The sequence below is a fragment of the Notamacropus eugenii genome, chromosome 7 (genome assembly GCF_028372415.1).
Source record: "Notamacropus eugenii isolate mMacEug1 chromosome 7, mMacEug1.pri_v2, whole genome shotgun sequence".
Classification (NCBI taxonomy): Eukaryota; Metazoa; Chordata; class Mammalia; order Diprotodontia; family Macropodidae; genus Notamacropus; species Notamacropus eugenii.
This window is the reverse complement of record NC_092878.1, coordinates 48133134-48152786: the sequence shown is the minus strand read 5'-3', so window position 1 is coordinate 48152786 and position 19653 is coordinate 48133134. Positions and strand designations below refer to the sequence as shown.

Genomic DNA, 19653 nt, shown 5'->3' with positions numbered 1-19653 from the left:
TACAAATCTGGTTCAATTTTAGGAAAATTATCAGCGTAATTGACCACATCAGTGATAAAACTAACAGAAATCATATGATTGTCTCAGTATATGCAGAAAAAACTTTTGACAAAATATAGCAGTCCTTTTAAAAACACTAAAAAACATAGGAATAAGTGGAATTTTCCTTAAAAAGATCAGTATCTATCAAAAACTATCAGCCAGCATTATCTGTAATGAGGATAAGCTGGAAATATTCCCACTAAGATCAGGGGCGAAACAAGGATGCCCATTATCACCACTATTATTTAGTATTGTACTAGAAGTGTTAACTTTAGCAATAAGAGAAGAAAAAGAAGTGGAATGAATTCGAATAGGCAATGAGGAAACAAAACTGTCACTCTTTGCAGATGATATGACGGTATACTTAGAGAATCAGCTAAAAAAAGCAGTTAACAACTTTAGCAAAGGTTCAGGATATAAAATAAACCCATCAACATTTCTATATATTACCAGCAAAGCCTACCAGCAAGAGATAGAGAAATTCCATTTAAAATAACTGCAGACAGTATAAAATGCTTGGGAGTCCACCTGCCAAGACAAACCCAGGACTATATGAGCACAATTACAAAATGCTTTTCAGGCAAATAAAGTCAGATCTAAACGACTGGAAAAATATCAATAGCTCATGGGTAGGTCAAGCTAATTTAACAAAAATGACAATTCTACCTAGATTACTTATTCAGTGTCATACCCATTCCAAAAAATTATTGTATCAACTAGAAAAAAATAATAAAATTCATTTGGAAGAAAAGGTCCAGGACATCAAGAGAATTAATTTTTTTTTTAATGCAAAGGAAGATGGCCTAGCTGTACCAGATCTAAAACTATGTTATAAAGTTGCGATCTTCAAAACTGGTACTGGCTAAGAAATAGAGTGGTGGGTCAGTGGAATAGGTTGGGTACCCAAGACGCAGTAGTCAATGATTATAATAATCTACTGTTTGATAAACCCAAAGACTAGCTTCTAGGATAAGAACTCACTATTTGACAAAAACTGTTTGAAAAACTGGAAAATACTGTGGCAGAAAATAGGCATAGACCAGCATCACACAATGTATGCCAAGATAAGGTCAAAATGGGTACGTGATTGAGACACAAAGGATGATACCATAAGCAAATTAGGAGAGCAAGGAATAATTTCCCTGTCAGATCTATGGAGAAAGGAAGAATTTATGATCAAATGAGCTAGAGTACATTATGAAATGCACAATGGGTAATTTTGGTTACATTAAATAAAAAAGTTTTTGTACAAACAAAACCAGTGCAACCAAGATTAGAAGGGAAGCAGAAAGCTGGGAAAGAATTTTTTTCTGTCTGCTTTTCTGATAAAGGCCTCATTTCTAAAATACATAGAGAACTGAATCAAATTTATAAGAATCTATCATTCCACAATTGATAAATTGTCAAAGGATATGAACAGGCAATTTTCAGATGAAATTAAAGCTATCTATAGTTATATGAAAAAATGCTCTAAATCATTATTGATTAGAGAAATGCAAATTAAAACAACTCTGAGATACCGCATCCCACCTATCAGATTGGCTCATTTGACAGAAAAGGAAAATGATATATGTTGGAAGAGATATGGGAAAATTGGGACACTAATTCATTGTTGTTGGAGTTGTGAACCATTCTGGAGAGCAATTTGGAAGTATACCCAAAGGGTTATAATACATACCTTTGAACCAACAATACCACTACTAGGTCTATAGCTCAAAGAGACCATAAAAAAGGCAAAAGAACCTACATATACAAAAATATAGTTACTCTTTTTATTGTGGCAAAGAATTAGAAGTTGAGGGAATGCCAACAGTTGGGAAATGGCTGTGGTATATGAATATAATAGAATATTATTGTGTTATGAGAAATAACAAGCAGGCAGATTTCAGAAAAACCTGGACTTCCATGAACTGATGCTGAGTGAAATAACCAGAACCAGAAGAATATTGTACACAGTAACAGCAACATTGTGTAATGATCAACTGCAATTGACTTAGCTCTGAGGAATCCAAGACAGTTCTGAAAGACTCATTTTAGAACCACATCCAGAGAAAGAACTATGTAGTCTCAACGCAGATTGAAGCATATTATTTTCACTTTTTGTTTGCTTTTTGGTTTTTTCTTTTTTGTGGTTTTTCCCTTTTGTTCTGATTCTTCTTTCACAACATGATTAATATGAAAATATATTTAACATAATTGTTCATGCATAACCTGATTCAGATTTCTTATTATCTTGGGGAGGAGGGAAGAAAGAGAAGAAGAAAGAAAAAATTGAAACTCAAAATCTTACAAAAATGAATGTTGAAAACTATCTTTACATGTAATTGGAAAAAAAATAAAAATACTATTGAGAAAAAAATGAGGTCAGCTTCAGGATAATGAAAAGGGATAAAACCTTTTCTGGGTTTCAGTGTTTTAAGTTTCTCATATTTTGCAAAAGAAAATATATGCTTGTTTTTTCCTTTATAGTAATGTCAGAAAAATTATATTGATAGTTCTTTAATTTTTATAATGCTGATTCTGTAGGGAAGTCCAGTATTCTATAATAATTAAACTGAGCCTTAACATGCCCTATGTGGAAAAAGAAAGAAGGTCTAGCAGATTAGGTTTTATTTATTTATACAATTGGATTAATATTCATCAATAAACTTTTATTTTTCCTCCAAAGTGTTTATTAAAGGGTAAGCCCTTCATATTATAAAGCAAGAAAAACAGGAACATCTGTCACTTTCAGTTTTAAGCCACTAATAGTTACTTTTTTATGAACTTAGTGATAATTGTAAGGAAATTGTCTTAGAGTAAAAATGGGAAGATTTATTTATTTGCAAATTGATTGACGGTCATTTTCACATTATTTACTAGTTCTAAATAGTGGGATAAAAGATTGTGTTTTCTAATAGACATTTAATAATAACAGCAAGATTTTTCTTTCTCAGATGAGCTTGACAAACTAGATGAGTAAGAAATTCAAGGCACAAATCAACCATCAGGAAAAGCAAGACGAAAAATCTAATTTAGTACAACTCTGACCTAGTTTCAAGAGGTATTTCTTAAGGGTGAATGCTGGAGAGTGTTATTTCTCATTATCAGAATATGAATAAGTTAAAAAAGAAACAATTCAGATCTCGCTGAAGGAGGTCTGAAGACTCCTTTGTGCCTCGTATCATTTCTGTATATGTGTTTCTGATGTATTTAAGATTTTTAGTATTTAAAGGATTCTATTTCCTCTATTCCATTCCAGTACCACCCTATTTTGGACACTTAAGAATCAATAGCTACCTTGGTAATGAACTTATTGCCCTTAACTTTTTCTTTATTGATTCATGATACATTTATTGAGGTGTAATAAACTATTCATAAACTTACAAACTCCAATTTTCTCCAATAAAGCTGTATTTGTCTTTCAAAAAAACTGCATCACTTATTTAAAACCATTTTGATTTGAGAAAAATACTGACTCACAGTCTTAGACTGTTGTGTTATAGGTTTGGGAATTCTCCATTTTACACGATTGTGTGAGAAGTCTATGCCTACATGCCCTTCTTCATAATGTGTCACAAACTAGTCATGCTCATTTTCTGCTGGATTTGAATTTTCCAGTTGCTAAAACATTGAGATGGATTTCAATGAAGGTTGAGTCATTGCATAGTTCAGAGACCTAGAAAAATATAGGTTACAAGCTGCCTGACATATTTTATTTTCCTACTGTTAGTAAGGACTAAACCTAACCTAGGTCTCTTTCACAAGTTATTCTAAGGTTTTAAATATAAATATTGTTTTAGTTCAAGCATTTAAAAAACACATATGTGCTAGGTACTATATTCTAGGCACCACAGAAGCAAAGACATAAAAGTAGTCCCTGCCCTGAAGGAGCCTACATCTTATTGAGGAAAGCATAATAGATAAATACCGGGTTATTTGAAGAAATAGGGAATGTAAATATGTAGGGAAATTAAAGAAAATTCATGGCAGAGGTTATGCCTAAGCTATTTCAAGGAAAGACTCGGATTGTGAGAGAAGTTGATGATAAGGGAGTACATTTCAGGCAGAGAGTACAGCTTATAGGAATGCAAGGAGGCAGATGATGGGCTATGAAGTTTGGGAGCTGCTAGTACATTTTGGCTAGTATGTTGAATGTGTAAAGGGGAATAATGTGACATAAGGCTGGTAAAGGAGGTTGGATCCAGATTGTGGGCAGCTTTAAAACCAGGCTAGCAAGTTTGTATTTTATCCAACATGTAAGAGAAGGCCAGTGAATGTTTTTGAGAAGATGAGTGACATGGTCAAACCTGTGCCAAATGATTATTTTGGCACCTGCATGGAGACTGCAGGCTGGATCAGAGTGGGGAGAAGACTAATGGAAGGGAAGCCTGTTAATGAGTTTAAGCAAGAGGTGATAAGTAGGCAGTTTGCAATGCCATACTGGATTTCCAGGAAGAAATTATTGACTTGGGAGTCATTTGCATAAAGATGATAATTAACATCCTGGGTGCAGATGAGATCACGAAGGGAGGATACAGAATTAGAATCAAAAGATGTGCATTCAGGTACTAACTCTACCACTTAGCAGCCAATGTGATCTTGGGCATGCTAATTAATCTTTCAGTGCCTCAGTTTCCTCATTTGTAAATTGAGAGACCGTACATAGCCTGAGGTTCCTATTAGTCCTAAAACTCAGTAGTTCTATGAAAATCACTTTGAAGATCTAGTTTTAGTATCCCAAATGCATGTCAGAGTAAATTTCAACTTGTTTTTATTGCTATTTCTTTAGTGACTCCAGTCCCCAAAGCAGTGGATCTTTTATGCTCAGTAAATTGAGATGTGAGTGAATGGAAGAATTTTTGCTAGCTATGAACATATCCTGAAGAAAAATAGTACTTAAGCTTATGACATGTATGACCATAATGCGAGTTATGTGTATGCTTTGACAGTATCCCACAGTCACCTTTGAGTTACTGTTGTAACAGGAGTACACTACACTGCCTCATGTTCAGCTTTTCTCAAAACCACAGGAAGAGACAGCACTGAGAAAATGTAAACGTAATATGTGCACTTGGAGGTGCTGTATGGGAATCATCAGTCCAGTGGACCTATCAAGGTCTCTCAGCCTCATGCACCAGAGATCGCCTTTGGTGCTTATAAGAAAACTCCTACGTTGATGAAGCAGTATGACTTCAAATGACCCAGTAAGAAGGAAACTCTGACTGGGTTCTAAATTCTAGCCTAGGGGTTTATACAAAATGTTGCTTGGGATTATTAAAATAAGACAATCTCTACTTCCACAACTCCTGTCTCTCCATCAGGGAAATTTCTTGGCTTAGACTGTATCCTCCCTATTTGTATTACACAAGAAGCCAACTTTCAGTGGCCACATGGCTTCTTAAACAGCAAAACTACAAAGGACATAAGTATTCCTCCTGCTGTCTCCTAAAATCTCCTTCTCCAATCTTCTCCTATCTTGCATAGACTATTCAGAAGCACTTGTCTTCCTTGTCTCCTTGGGGTCAGCTATGCAAGTAAGAGATATTAGAAGGGCAAGAAGGTAATTTATACCAGAAAAAAATTGTATGTGTGTGTAGATAGACAGACAGATAGATAGATAGAGACAGACAGATAGACAGACAGACAGACAGATAGAGATATACCTTATATCCTGGAAGGAGTCAGAGCCTTGGCCACTCTCCAATGCCATAAGCCATTTACGTCTCCAACACTGAGATTGGTCTGGTACTCCTATTGCATCACTGGCTACAGGGTATTTTCCATCTCCAGGGCAGATGGTTTCTCAGGCACTAGAGACAGCTGCAGTCAGCAGTTGCTGCCTGATCCATGGAACTTCCAGAATTTCTCCCTGACTCTGAAAGGAATAACAACTGATAGTGTCAGGCTGCAGCCACAGTAGCCACCCATGGTCCAAAAGGTCCCAAACCCCAGTTAGTTGCTGCTAGTTCACATGGCAAGTAGATCAAGAGATCCATGGGATCTCTTTCCAGAGTTTCAGATCCTAAACTCTAGATCTTCCCCAGGCCATCTTGGGATTACAACCAAATACCATATGAAAGTGCTTCATGCTTATATTTTCAAATATTTGATGGTCTTGATTATTCTATCTGCAGCATACCCTGGGGCTTGGTCAAGGGATCTACACTTGGAGCCATCTTCCCTCATCCCCCTCTTATAATCAATCAACTAACATTTATTAAGCATCTGGTGTGCTAAGCACGGGGTGGAGTAATGTGATAGAAATATAATAAATGAAACCATCCCTGCAAGCGAGAAGTTTGTACCAGCAGCTTTTTGGCAAATATGAACCTACTTCTTTTCACTGGCTTTTACCATATGAAAGACTTCTTTTTTTTTTCCAGACTAGACAGCATTTTAAAAGCTTTAAAAGCTTAATAAAATGTGGCCTATCACAACAGCCAATTCTCAGAATGTGAAAAGGATTTATCTGGAGAAAGCACCACACCCCTGTGTAACAGTATCTGAGAACAGTCAAGCCCTATAATAAACAGCATTTTGTGCTCTCTTGATAATACAGTTGCGTAAAAGCCAGAAGAATATTTTCCCCCATTGGGACAGAGTTCTTTTAGGGGATTTTAAACATAGCATCAAAAAGCCATCTCCTGCTTCAAAACTGAGACACTATTTACTTAAAAAGCATTGCACCAGCACAGATGAGCAAAGGCTAAGGACTGAGTCTGAGCCTCAAATTAGGCACACTGAGTTCCTGGCATCGCTCTTACATGATTTTCCACACTGAAGCAAGTCTCTTATAAGCAGAAATGTCACATGGAGAAGGCTCACAAAATTTGTACTGTTCCCCATCCCTAGAATGTTCACTTTTTTCATCTCTGCTCCTTTGTGTCTGTCTTCTTTCAATCTCAGCTCAAATTCTACTTTGTGATAGAAGTCTTTCCCAGGGCTCTCAGCTTCTAGTGCTTTCCCCTCAAAGGTTACTTGTCGTTTGTCCTTCATTCTCAAAAAGGACCATGGAAGGAGATGCCATGACTTGTGAACTGTAAGGCTTCTTCTCTTAAACAACAGGTGACCTTTGAAGCCAAGGCACTAGAAGCTGGAGCCATTGGGGCCCCTGCACACGCCTTTTCATTTCTATGTTATATCCCCTATCAGAATATGAACTGCCAGAGAACAAGAGCTGACTTTTTTCTGTATCCCTAGCATTTAGCATGATACTTGGCACGGAGTAAATGCTTCATAAAAGCTTTATGATTGATTGATTTGTTTGGTGACTGGATGAATTGTTTATTTTCAGCTAGTCGCATCTAGTTAATCACTCTGTAGCTAGCTCTGCTCTTTGCTGCTAAGTATGAAAAATGCTCCTCTGGAACAAATATAAACAGTGACTAGGATATTAGCAATGAAGGCAAAAATAAAAGACGAGAGAACTCAGATCAGATGCATTTGTAACACTCTAAGTGCTCTGGAATCACTCTCCCAACTCCTACTCCAGTGGCAGACTGGATCTCCAAACTCAGCCTAGAGCAAGGCTACTGTATTATCTCCCTTCAAGTTACAGAGATTACCCTGAAGAGCTTTGGGGTTCTGATGCAATTCTCAAAGCCCCCCCTTCCAATGGTTTCTCTCCAATAATAGCCACCTAAAATCATTTCCAGGGCCACTATCCCCCTAATGACATTTAGCCAGCTAATATCTTCTTGATCTCATTGATAACCAATTAAGATCAGTTAACTTTTACAAAGTACAAAGTTACTGAGAAGTTATAGCATGATCCCATGTACAAAGCATTCCTCCTGTATTGGGGCACTCTGCATTACCTTCTTGGTCCCTGGGGAGAATTAACTCAAATTTAAAATATTAACCATAAAGCCTTTCTCCCACCAAATTCACTTGTACCATAGTCATTGGGCAAATTGTTCATGTGTTTCTAGGACTCAGTGTTTGTGTTGATTCACCATTGGTCTAGTTCTATCTTGGTGGTGGTGGGGAATGGGAGGAAGATGGGAAGAAGTACTTATTGAGTGTCTATTATGTGCCAAGCCAGCTGATAAGTACTTTACAAATGTCATTTGATAATTGAGAGAAATTGTATGAACTAGTACAGAATAAAATACACATGACAAACTTCTGGAGAGTTTCTTCCATCACTGAGATTACAGGTTCTGTTAAAAAACAATCTACAGTTCTTTTCAGAGAGTCTGTCCTTTGCCCATATTTAATCTCTAATTTTTTTTCTTCCTCTGGGAAGGAGAAATAGTATCTGATTAGCAGATCTGCCATTTTCTTATCTCCTGGTTATAATTTTCCCTTTTTTTTTTATTAATAAGCCAGTTTCCTTTTTCTTGCTACTTCTGTTTGACATTTTTGTTAATTGAAATGTTTTCTGGAATTTGACATTTTGCTTTGTCTAATTACCCTGCTAGCTGGCTTCTGGAGAGTCTCACAGAGCTTCGCAGTGATACAGAGGGTAAGAAAGGGGATTTTGAATCAGAAGGACTTGATTTGAATCCTAGCTCTACAACTTACAATGGATGAGATCTTGGGAAAGTCAATTAATTTCACTGGGCCTCAGTTTCCTAGTTTGGAAAATGAGCTAGATGATCTCAAAGGTCTCTTACAGTTAAAAATCTATGATCATTCTCTTTAATAGATAGTTTGTATTTTCTTTTTTTAATCTTTTACTTCTTTTTTAAATTTTTGTATATTTTCTTTTTTCCCCAATTACACATTGAAACAATTTTTTTTTTACATTTGGATAACTTATATTTTCAAAAACCTTTTGCTTCTTTCTGTATTTTGTATATATGTTTAATTACTTTGACCTCTATTTCTACTCTCTGATAGCCCCTTTTTCTTTATCTTAACTGAAGAGAATTTTAATTATTTTTGAAGGAAGCAATAGATTTTGTTTTATTTCCAAAAGCAGTTTCTATCTCAGACATCATGTAAGACAGCATTCCCTAACCTGTCTTAGGCACAGGTTATTTATCCTAGTTTACCCTTAAGAGAATGACAGTTGTGATGTTTATAGTAGTGATAACAGTAACAACAGCAGTCCTTATATAGTCCCTTAGGCTTTGGAGTATTTTCCTCATAACGACACTTTGAAGTAGGTAGTGCAAATATTATTGTCTCTATATTACACATGAGGAAACTGAGGCTCTAAGAGCTTAAGTGACTTGTCCAAAGTTACACAGCTAGTAAGTGCGTGCGGCAGTATTTGAAATCAAGTCTCCTGATTCAAAGTCCTACATGCTATCCACTACTTAGAATGAGAGGCACTTCAGAGGCCATCCATTCCAAACTCCTATCCCAAATATGTATTCCATTTTAACATATAGTGGTCTTCCAGTGGCTCTTCTCTACTTAAAGACCCTTAGTCATGAGAAACTCATTACTCATCTTTGTCATTTTTGGACAGCTCTAATTACTGGGAAACTATTTTCTTATTTTTGAAAAGGATATGTCCTAATCACCGAACTGAGTTTTCTAGTAGTTGCCATTTTCGAGTGATTTTTGTCACAGCTTTGGAGTACAGGGTGTACAGGAGGACTAACACTAGCCTTTTCAGGATTGCTTATCCACCCCTGGTATCCTTCTTCACCCAGCTCTCACCTGTGGCTCCAAGAAGCTATAGCATGCCCATCGGCCACACCGGAGTGAGCCCATCTCAGCAGAGGGGCTAAACCAGATTGAGGGTAATCCACATTGGTGAATTAGGGGAATATCTACCCTAAATACATGAAGACTTTCCCTGGTAGAATGGGCAGATAAGAATAATCATTCCAGCATCCATGAAGGTGGCTAAAACAGGCACTAGGGAACACTTAGAGCTTGGTCGGACATGGAAAACACCAATGTCATCCATTGCATCCTGGGCCATCACCAGTCATCTTGACTTTTGTCCAGCTGCAGGACTTCAGTGACTCAGAAAGAGAGAGTGAAGCTGATGACTTTGTACAACTCTGCCTCACTTAAATCCAATTCATGTACAAGTCAATAACAAAAGACTAAGAGAAAGGAGCTGGGTGAGGGAGAGAGAAAGAATAAGGAATGGTAAATCTAAAGTTGAATTGCCCTTAGAGCCGAGATTAAAAGCAGAGAATCAGTACAAGGACTTCATGGTTAAAACAGCTTGCTGTTTGTCCACAGGTCCTGGATTGGTATAATTTAATAGCCTGCCTCCATGCCTTACTGTTGTTGCTCAATCATGTCCGATTCTTCATGACCCCTTTAGGGTTTTCTTGGCAAATATCCTGGAGTGGTTTGCTATTTCCTTGTCCAGCTCATTTGACAGAGTAGGAAACTGAAGCAAACAAGGTTAAATGACTTGCCCAGGGTCATACAGCTATTGTCTGAGATTGGATTTGAACTAACTGGGGAGGATGTCTTCCTGACTTCAGGTCTGGCACTCTATCCACTAGCTGCCCCCCAACCCCTAATCATGCCTTGGGATTATTGTAAAGGAGCATCCCAGACCCCATCACCATCTGAACAGCTAGAGTAAACATAGTACAGAGATCAGATGTATATTCCTTAAGTTTAAAATTTCTTTTGACAGGCAGCTGCTTCTGTTAAGAATGAGGTCGCATTGCCTGCCAAAGCTCAATTCTTCCCTCTCTGCATCTCCTTTCTCCCCCCTTGAAGATGGGTATCACCTCAGTCTGGCCCAGGTTGTGTGTGAGCCAGCTGGCTTTCATCCACGTGTCTGTTCCCTTCAGACTTATTTTATAGGACATCTCCATGCTTAATCAGCCTCTTGATTTTAAAACTAGTGAAAGGGCCTAGTAGATGGTAGAAGAAAAGGATTTCTTTTCCTTAGAAGGGTAAAATCAGCTCAATTAACCATCCAGTTCTTAGAAGAAGTGAGTTATGAATTACTAAGCTTTCATAAGATATGTTTGGCACTACCTGCACATTAGAGGGTACTTTTTGACAGCAGCCCTTCCTCAAAGAATTTTTATCTATATAATGCTTCAAGGTTACAAAGTATTTCATAGATATCATTTCATGAATTTAATAAAAATAATAGTAACTAGTACAACATAGCACTTTAAAGCTTGCAAAACACTTTATAAATGTTACCTTACCTTATCCTCTCAACAACCCTGGGAGCTATTATTATTCCCATTTTACATATAAAGAAACTGAGGCAAACAGAAGTTTAAATGAGTAGCCTGAGGTCACACAGCTAGTAAGTGGAATTTGAACCCACGACTTTCTGATTCCAGATCCAACTCTCCATTAGAACACCATGTATCATTATCTCCATCTTACTTACATTTTTTTACATGTCCTATTTTTGCTTTGTTTTTATAATAATTGTTTCCCATCCCACCCTTGTGACAGAGACAAAAATGTCTAATCCGTACAACTTATCCATGTATACGGTATTCTGGCTCAGCGCTCCCCTACTTGAGTGCTGTGAGTTTTACTATGTTTTCTCCAAGATCTTCATTTTTTCATTATTGACTTCATTTTAGCGATCTTTTCGTTGACATAGTTGACATATTGTATATTATTCTCCTGTTTCTGCTACGCTGCATAAGTTCCCACAAATCTATTTGAGGTCCTTAGTTTCATCATTTCTTTAAGCAAACCTGAGATTTTACTGGTATAGGAAAGTCTCCACAATTAAATTCCTCCTACCAATGCAAATGAGCACCTATTTGAAAAGTTAAGAGTCTTAAAGAGTGATGTAGGACACGGAAGGGTTAAGTGATTTACCCAAGATCACCCAGACAGACTTTGAGGCCAACTCTCTGGTCAGCTTCTCATAATGTCTTACAGCACAGTAATATTCCATTATATTAATATACCAACATTGTTTTTTTTAGCAATGCACCAATCAATGAGCACTCATTTCTTTGCTACCACAAAGAGTGCCACTAAGACTATTCTGGCTTATATTCGATCTTTGTTTCTGTCTTTGACTTCCTTGTGAGTATATATTTATTATTCAAGTTTTGTAAATAAGGAAAATGTAGTTCAGAGAGGGTCAGAAAAATGCCAAAGGTCACACAAGCTGGTAAATAGTATAGCCAGGTTATTGAATAAGTCACGTATTTTCCTCACTTACATCCTACTGTTTCTCTACTAAGGAAAATGCCTAGATTTGGAATGTTTGCCTTATGGTTGCTTTGCAGTTTTAATTAATTTAATTAATTTTAGAATTTTCAATAGCTGCTGTTTTTTTAAGCTTCTTTATTTTAAGTTAATTAATGTGCTACTTATTCATCCTAGCAACTTATTCTTTTCACCTCTTCTCCTGTATTTGAAGCTTTTTTTTTAAAGGCTCATGTTGAAAACATAGGGTTACTGTCCAGGCTTTCTACCCTGAGACTGGGGCCATTTAATAGTTGTAGGTTTCCTTGGTGATTTTCGTGTTTACACCCTGTCACAGCCCCTTTGAACTAATGCCATTCTGCATTCTTCTTGCGTCTCTGATGATATCCCTTTACCAATAAAGAAAGTTGCTTATTTTCCCATGGTTCCAGGTTGGCAGAAGTTTCTCCAAGTTCTAAAACTGAACTCACAAGTTAAAAAGATAGACCTCTGGTTGTCTCCAAGTAATTACTAAAATTCTATGTCCTCAATCACCTTGGCTTTGGATAGTTTTTTTTTCTGCTAAATATCTGGGTCTAATTTTAGTCTCAGTGCAATTTCAGAATATTGTTTAAAATATTACTGAATGTTCCTGTTATCACCTCATAAATAATGACAATGTGTGCTCATACTCCTCCAACAAGTCTTTTAAAAACATCCATTTTTGCTGGTGTCATAATTCACTGTTTGTTGAACTTCTTGCAAATTTATTGGCGGATCCTAAGGTACAAAGAGCATTTGAGCAAAGTTAAGTTGACCCAGCCTAAGCCATATACTTGATACTTCCTCTAGCGTAAGTGTGTGTTATCAGTGATTTAGTCAGCATAACTGCTTCTGGTTCCAAGGGAACTGGAGTTCTCTTCCCTCTCTCTCTCCACTAAAAAGTCCTTCTGCTCTGGATCCATATATTCAGGGACCAGGTTCAATCCCATGAGAACCTGACCACCTAAAGGAAGGATCAGACTCCTTTTCTCACACTCTTTAGCTTATTACACCCCTCCCCACCTTAGATGTGGCTCACATCCAGGTTCTCCCCAAAATGACAACGTATAAAGGGCTTCATGCAGAATCTCATCTTGGGGCCAGTCAGCTCCAACTGAGAGACCCCAGTTATACAAATTCTTGAATTCACAAAGTTGTAGCTAAGAGAAGGATATAGTCATCTGAAATTTGCTTCTCAGTCACTTACAATCAGACAAAGAAAAATGAAAAAAGCCAGAAGCTAGCTAGTTGCCAGGGTGAAGGACCCCAGGGACCTAGTCCTTTACCCTACCCCTACAGGGGGGCACTTAAATAGTCCTGATATAATCTATGGATGAGAAGAGAATGAAGGGGAGAGAATGGGTTATTGCCTTTAAAAGATCCAATAAGTTTTCAGGAACCCTTGCTTGGTGACCAGTAAGGATTTTGCTTCATCTTCTCAACCTTCAAGTCCTTTAGCATTTAGTTGCATGTGTCCCTGGAGTCCCTAGAGGTTTTCAGGGTCACTCGGGCGATGTTCCCTGGGATGGTCCCCCAGACCCACTTCCATACAGTGTTTCCAGAGGTGCAACATCTGATTCAATTCCTCCTATAATGTGATTACATTACATCCTAAAATTTCTCCTAAGAGCCTCATCTTAAAAACAGGTGCCAGAGAAATCATTTGATCCTTTGGATCCTGGTCCATTGCTAACCTTGGCGGCTTTTATTAGAATTTGATACTGTGTTCCTATTTATCAGTCAAACATTCATTGATCCTACTATTTATAAAATATGATGTTAAGGCACTCAAGGGGGATCGAAATAACAACTATGATAATCATAATATCATTTCTATTTGTTAAGTCATTTTACATTTTATACAGCATTTGATTCTTGTCACCATAATAGGAGCTCAGCAAGATCCTTAGTGTGATCCTAATTTTTTTTTTCACACAGAAGGAAACTAAAGCTGTTCCTTTGAAGGAGTTTAAACAAGGGCAAAGTTTCATTGGAACCTGGCACTCCAAGCAGTTCTCCCTTTGGAAATGACTCCATGCTCCGTGTTAACAAAACTGCTACTCTTTGGCAGCATGTGTGTTTATGAATGATGAAGTCAGAAAGGAGACCATTTATAAATGATAAAAAGATTCATACCTGGGATGATCTTACCTTTCAAGTTTCTGTCACAGTGACTCAAGAACGTGACTGTTGACGATACTAAGGATAGCCTTAGGCAGACACGTCTAAGCTGAAGATAATTTCATGTGATAGACTGGCTCCCTGTATGACCCGAGAAGATCAGGTCATACCAAGTTTGCTTCTACCATCCATGGATAGATAGATGAGAATGGATCCCTCTTCCTACAATTCTCCCCACAAATACACAGAACAACTCCCTGGACTCTGAACCCTACTAAAGAAATCATAGGAAGTTACAATCAAGCATACATTGGGACAAAGTGGCATAAGATCTGCTCAGCCTTGCCCCAGTCTCCTGAGCTGTAATCTAATTTTTGTTGTTTTTAAGTTGCTTTTCCCTTGTGTCTGACTCTTGGTGACCCCATTTGAGGTTTTCTTGACAGAAATACAGTTCCTCTTGGCAAAGGAATGGTTTGCCATTTCCTTCTCCAGTTCATTTTATAGATGAGGAACTGAGGCAAATAGGGTTAAGTAAGTGGCCCAGGGTCACACAGTTAGTAAGCATATGAGGCCAGATTTGAACTTACAAGGAGGAATCTTTTTGACTCCAGGCCTAGCATTCAGTACACTGCTTCTCGAAATGTCTGTGTGTTTAGGGGACTTGTCAGCCCATTTCCTATGTTTCCGTATCCAAAAGCCACCCTTCAATTGATAGTGGTCAAAGAAGATGAACAAATTATTTTCAAAAAAAAAAAAGACTGCAAACAATTAATACCCATATGAAAGGATGCTCCAGATCATTAGTAATAAAAGAAATGGAAATCGAAACAATTCTGAAGTTTCAACCTCAGAGCAAATTGACAAAGATGACCATGGATTGATTGTTGTCCTTTTTATCGTGTTCTCACAAAGGGAAATGACTGTCGCTCATATGAAGACTCCCCTGTACCTGTTTGTGTTTCCTAAGGTTATTATCCCTAGTCCTTCTATTATTCTTCAGAGACTGCTTCTCATTTCATCACACCTATTATCCAGCCTTTCCCCTTCTAAACTTAGAAAATTCTACCCCTCATCACTGACAATTTCAAATTTAGGGCATTTTGGTTAAGGAAAAGAAATATCAGTCTCTGATGTCATCTCCCCAAAAATATTGGAGATCCAGTATATTGGGCAGGTGAAAGGTCCCTCTAATCCAAGAGAAGTAGGAAGGAAACACAATCATAAAGAGGAAAGGTTGCTAGAAACATAGGTGCCACTACAAATATTTTGGTGTACTTGGACCTCTATCATGGTCATTGACTTCTTTCAGGTATGTGTCTATGGGTGGAGTCTCTAGGTCAATGGATATGGACATTTTTGTCACTTTCTTCTCATAATTCCAAATTACTTTCCAGAATGATCATACCAACTCACAGTCCCATCAATTCAATGCATTATTGTAACTGGCATTTTACAGCCCCTCACATTGACTATTCCCATATTTTATTTTGCCAATTTGCTCTGAGGTTAAAACTTTGGAGTTGTTTGGTTTTGCATTTTTTTTAATTATTAGTGATTTGGAACATTCTTTCACATAGGCATTAGCAGTTTTCAGTTCTTCTTTTGACAAATATTTATACATTCTAGTCACATCCAACTCTTGGTGACTCTGTGGGGTTTTCTTGGCAAAGATACTGGAGTGACTTGCCATTTCCTTCTCCAGCTCATTTTACAGATGAAGAACTAAAGCAAACAGCATTTGTGACCTGCCCAGGGTTCCATAGTAGTAAGTGTCTGAAGCCAGATTTAAAGTCAGGAAGATGAGTCTTCCTGACTATGGGCCCTGCCCTTTAATCCACTGTGCCACCTAGCTGCCTATATCCATATCCTTTGAACACTACCATTTGGAGGATAGCTTTCAGTCTTATGTATTTCTGTTAGCTACTCATGTATCTTGGATATTACACCCTGAGCAGAGTTGTATGATATATTGTCATATATATCATATATAACTAGACTTGAAGTCAGGAAACCCTGAGTTTGATTTCTGCTTCTGGTGCTTACTAGCTATATAATGCTAAGCAAGTTACTTAATCTCCCTCAACCTCAGTTTCCTCATCAGTAAAATGGGAATAAAAGCACCTATATTTTAGGATTGTCGTGAGATTCAAATGAGGTAATATATGTTCCTAAAAAGACATATGAATATTAGCTATTATTATATCTCATACAAAAATTTTAACCACTTCCTTTCTTATCCTAAAAGTTTTTCAATTTAATGTAATTGAGATTGTCTATCTTATCTTCTTTAATTACCTTTATCATTTGTTTGGTTAAGAATTCACCCACTTATGCCCATTAATTAGGAAACAGCTAAATGAATTATGGTATATGAATATAATGGAATACTGTTGTGCCTTAAGAAATGATGAAAGGGACAGTATTGGAAAAAATCTGTGAATCCTTGTATTAACTGATGCAGAATGAAGTGGGAGAATCAAGAGACAATTTATACAGTATTATTGTATAATATAATATGTAATACAATATGAGACAAATAACTTCAAAAGACTTATGAATTCTGATCAATGCAATGCCTAACCATGATTCTTCTGATGAAGCATGCTACCTACCTCCTGAAAGAGAGGTAACATACCTGGTATAAAATGCAACGTATATTTTTTTAGACATGGCCAATGTGGGAATTTGTTTTCGTTGACTATACATATTTGTTACAAGGGTTTTGACTTTTCTTGTTTTTCCCCCCTATGGTGAGGAGAAAAGTGGGGTGAGGAAGAGAAAATAAATTTTTATCCATTAAAAAAGATTTTTTTAAAAAAGAATTTATTGCCTAACCATAAATGTGAAAAGTACATGATCAGGTTCTATTCTAAAATTTTATGGCATGATCATCATTTTTTTTATTCTACTCTTAAACACTCCCCAAAAAGAGTATTTTAATATGCACAGTGAAACACAAAAAGATTCTCTATGAAATTGTAAATCTCCATTTCATGCCTTTTGCTTTTTTAAAAAAGAATATAAATTTTACACATTACTTTCAAAGCCATCTAGTTTATCTATGCTTCCTCCTCTACTTCCCTCTCTTCTATACATTTTTAAAGATACTCCCCTTTCCCTTTTCGAAAACTAACAGAAAGAAAAAAAATCACTAATAATAAGAGCAAATCAATTAAAAAACTAAGGTTCACCTTGCACTTACCAGATTTGCAAAGATGACAAAAGACAAAAATGGTAAATGTTGGAGAAGTTAACGTGAAGACAGTCACTCTACTGTTGGTGGAGCTATGAATTTATCTAAATGCTCTCTAAAAAAACAACAACAAAAAACCTTGTAATTATATCTTACAAGGTACCAAATTCTTTATAGCCATGTCCCAGAAATACCAGGCATATACCCTAAGGAAGTCAAAGATAAAGGGAAAGCTCCCCATATATGCAAAAATATTTAAATAGTATTCTCTGAAGTAGTGAAACACTAGGAAGAAATAGAAGCCCATAAATGGGGGAGTGGCTAAGTAAATTGTGTTATTTGAATGTACACTAAAAGTCATTTCTGGGTGCTCAGGGCATTAATGCTGCTCTAGCTCTGGAACCCAGATTGGAATGTCACTATGTTACAGCGCTCTCCTGCCCTTTCAAACTCACAAGGCTGTAGACTCCTATCTCCTTAGAAGAGAAAAGAGCGAATGCAGAGGCCAAAGACCAAGAAGGCCTTTTTATAAGTCAATATGGCCTCAGAGAAAGGCCTCAAGGTTTCCGGTCTCCCTCTGATGCCATGAGGAAAGTCATGGAATGAAGCCAAGAGGGGCAGTTGAAACTGACTCAAGCTTTTTCAAAGAGCCTTCCCCCCCCCCCCCATTTACAGCCAATCAAAAAAGGCTCCTCCTAACCACACAGTTAATAGCTTTAAACTAGTGACAAAAAAATGCTTATTTATGCTCCACAGTCTTGTCAAAGCTCTTCTTTTACCTATTATCATGACTCTCCCTGAAATAGGTTTTTTCATATGGAGAAGTTGCATCAGTGTAACAAGCAGATGGTATGTAGTTACTTTGCTACATAGTATTTTATATTTTTCTAGATAGTAATCTATTTGATTTCTTTTTCTAGTTTGTTGCTACATAATTCAGTATACTCATTTTTGATTTATTCTCCATTGTTGTCAATTTCCTCTGATCTTGCTACCTTTTTTAAAAACACGAGTCTTTTTTTTAAATTAGCTAATTGTGTGTTAAATTTGTTCATTTGTTTTAAAATGATTCCTTATTTTCTTCATTAATACTATTTTTCAGTTTCGACACCTTCAATTTTCAAGATCTCTTTTGTGCTGAGTTATTTTTACTTTTCTAGTCTTTAATACGACATGCGCAGTTCATTATTCTACTTCTTTCCCTTTTTGCTAATACATATTTTCCTGATCCTGCTTCTTCTCCTTTAGTTTGACCTTTTTGCCTGCCCTGATAAGAAGAATAAGAGCCTTTGTGCTTTCTAAAGTGTCGATTAGCAACTACTTCAGAAGAGAGAAAAACAACTGTGGATGGGGACATTTTCTTGATTTTGGTCCCAAAATGTGTTCATAGGGAATAAGAGAAGGGAAGGGTAAATGTATAAATATGATAATAACAGTAAGAATAAGCAAAGTCTATAAATGGCTTTGTTTTGCTATTAGTTATACTTATAGGTTTAACCAATTCAATTCAGGGAACATCTATTAAGTGTTTATCACGTGCAAAGCATTCATGCTGACCTCATTGTTGCACGCCTACGAAATATGGACAGTCGACCAGCGCCATGCCAGGAAACTGAATCGCTTCCATTTGAACTGTCTTGGGAAGATTATGAGGATCACCTGGCAGGATAAGGTACCAGACACAGAAGTCCTTGCTTGAACTGAACTCCCAAGTATTCAAACTATGCTTCAGAGAGCGCAACTCCGATGGGCTGGCCACGTTGTTCGAATGCAAAATGTACCCTTGCCAAAAAGACTATTTTATGGAGAACTCACATGGGGCAGGTGATCACATGGTGGCCAGAAGAAGTGATACAAGGACACTCTCAAGAACTTTGGATGTGACTGTACAACATGGGAGACACTGGCCCAGGACAGCTCAGTATGGCATGCCCACATCAGAACAGGTGCTGTATTCTATGAGCAAAGCAGAATTGAGACAGTACAAAGTAAATGTAGGATGCGCAGATTTGGAGTGTCCACCCCAAATATTCACATGGACTATCCATGTCCAACCTGTGGTAGAGCATTCCAAGCTCGTATTGGTCTGATCAGCCACAGGACACACTGAAACTTCACTTTATCATGGTGATGTCATTTTTGTCCTCTTCAAAAACGAAGGACAACCACCATCATGTGCAAAGCACTGTGCTAGGCACTAGGATATAGATTTTAAAAATGGCAGTCAC

At 37.2% G+C, this 19653-nt stretch overlaps 1 long non-coding RNA gene across 1 annotated transcript in view; it reads right to left on the bottom strand.

Moving 5' to 3' along the window:
• LOC140513149 (uncharacterized) overlaps positions 1-14579 on the bottom strand; it is a 67810-nt gene extending 53231 nt beyond the window's left edge. The window contains exons 1-2 of the long non-coding RNA XR_011970084.1: positions 14263-14579; positions 5688-5899 (exon numbers count right to left, since the gene is read on the bottom strand). This is a non-coding gene — a long non-coding RNA (uncharacterized lncRNA). The remainder of the gene's footprint in view (positions 1-5687; positions 5900-14262) is intronic.
• Between the last annotated feature and the right edge of the window lie 5074 nt (positions 14580-19653).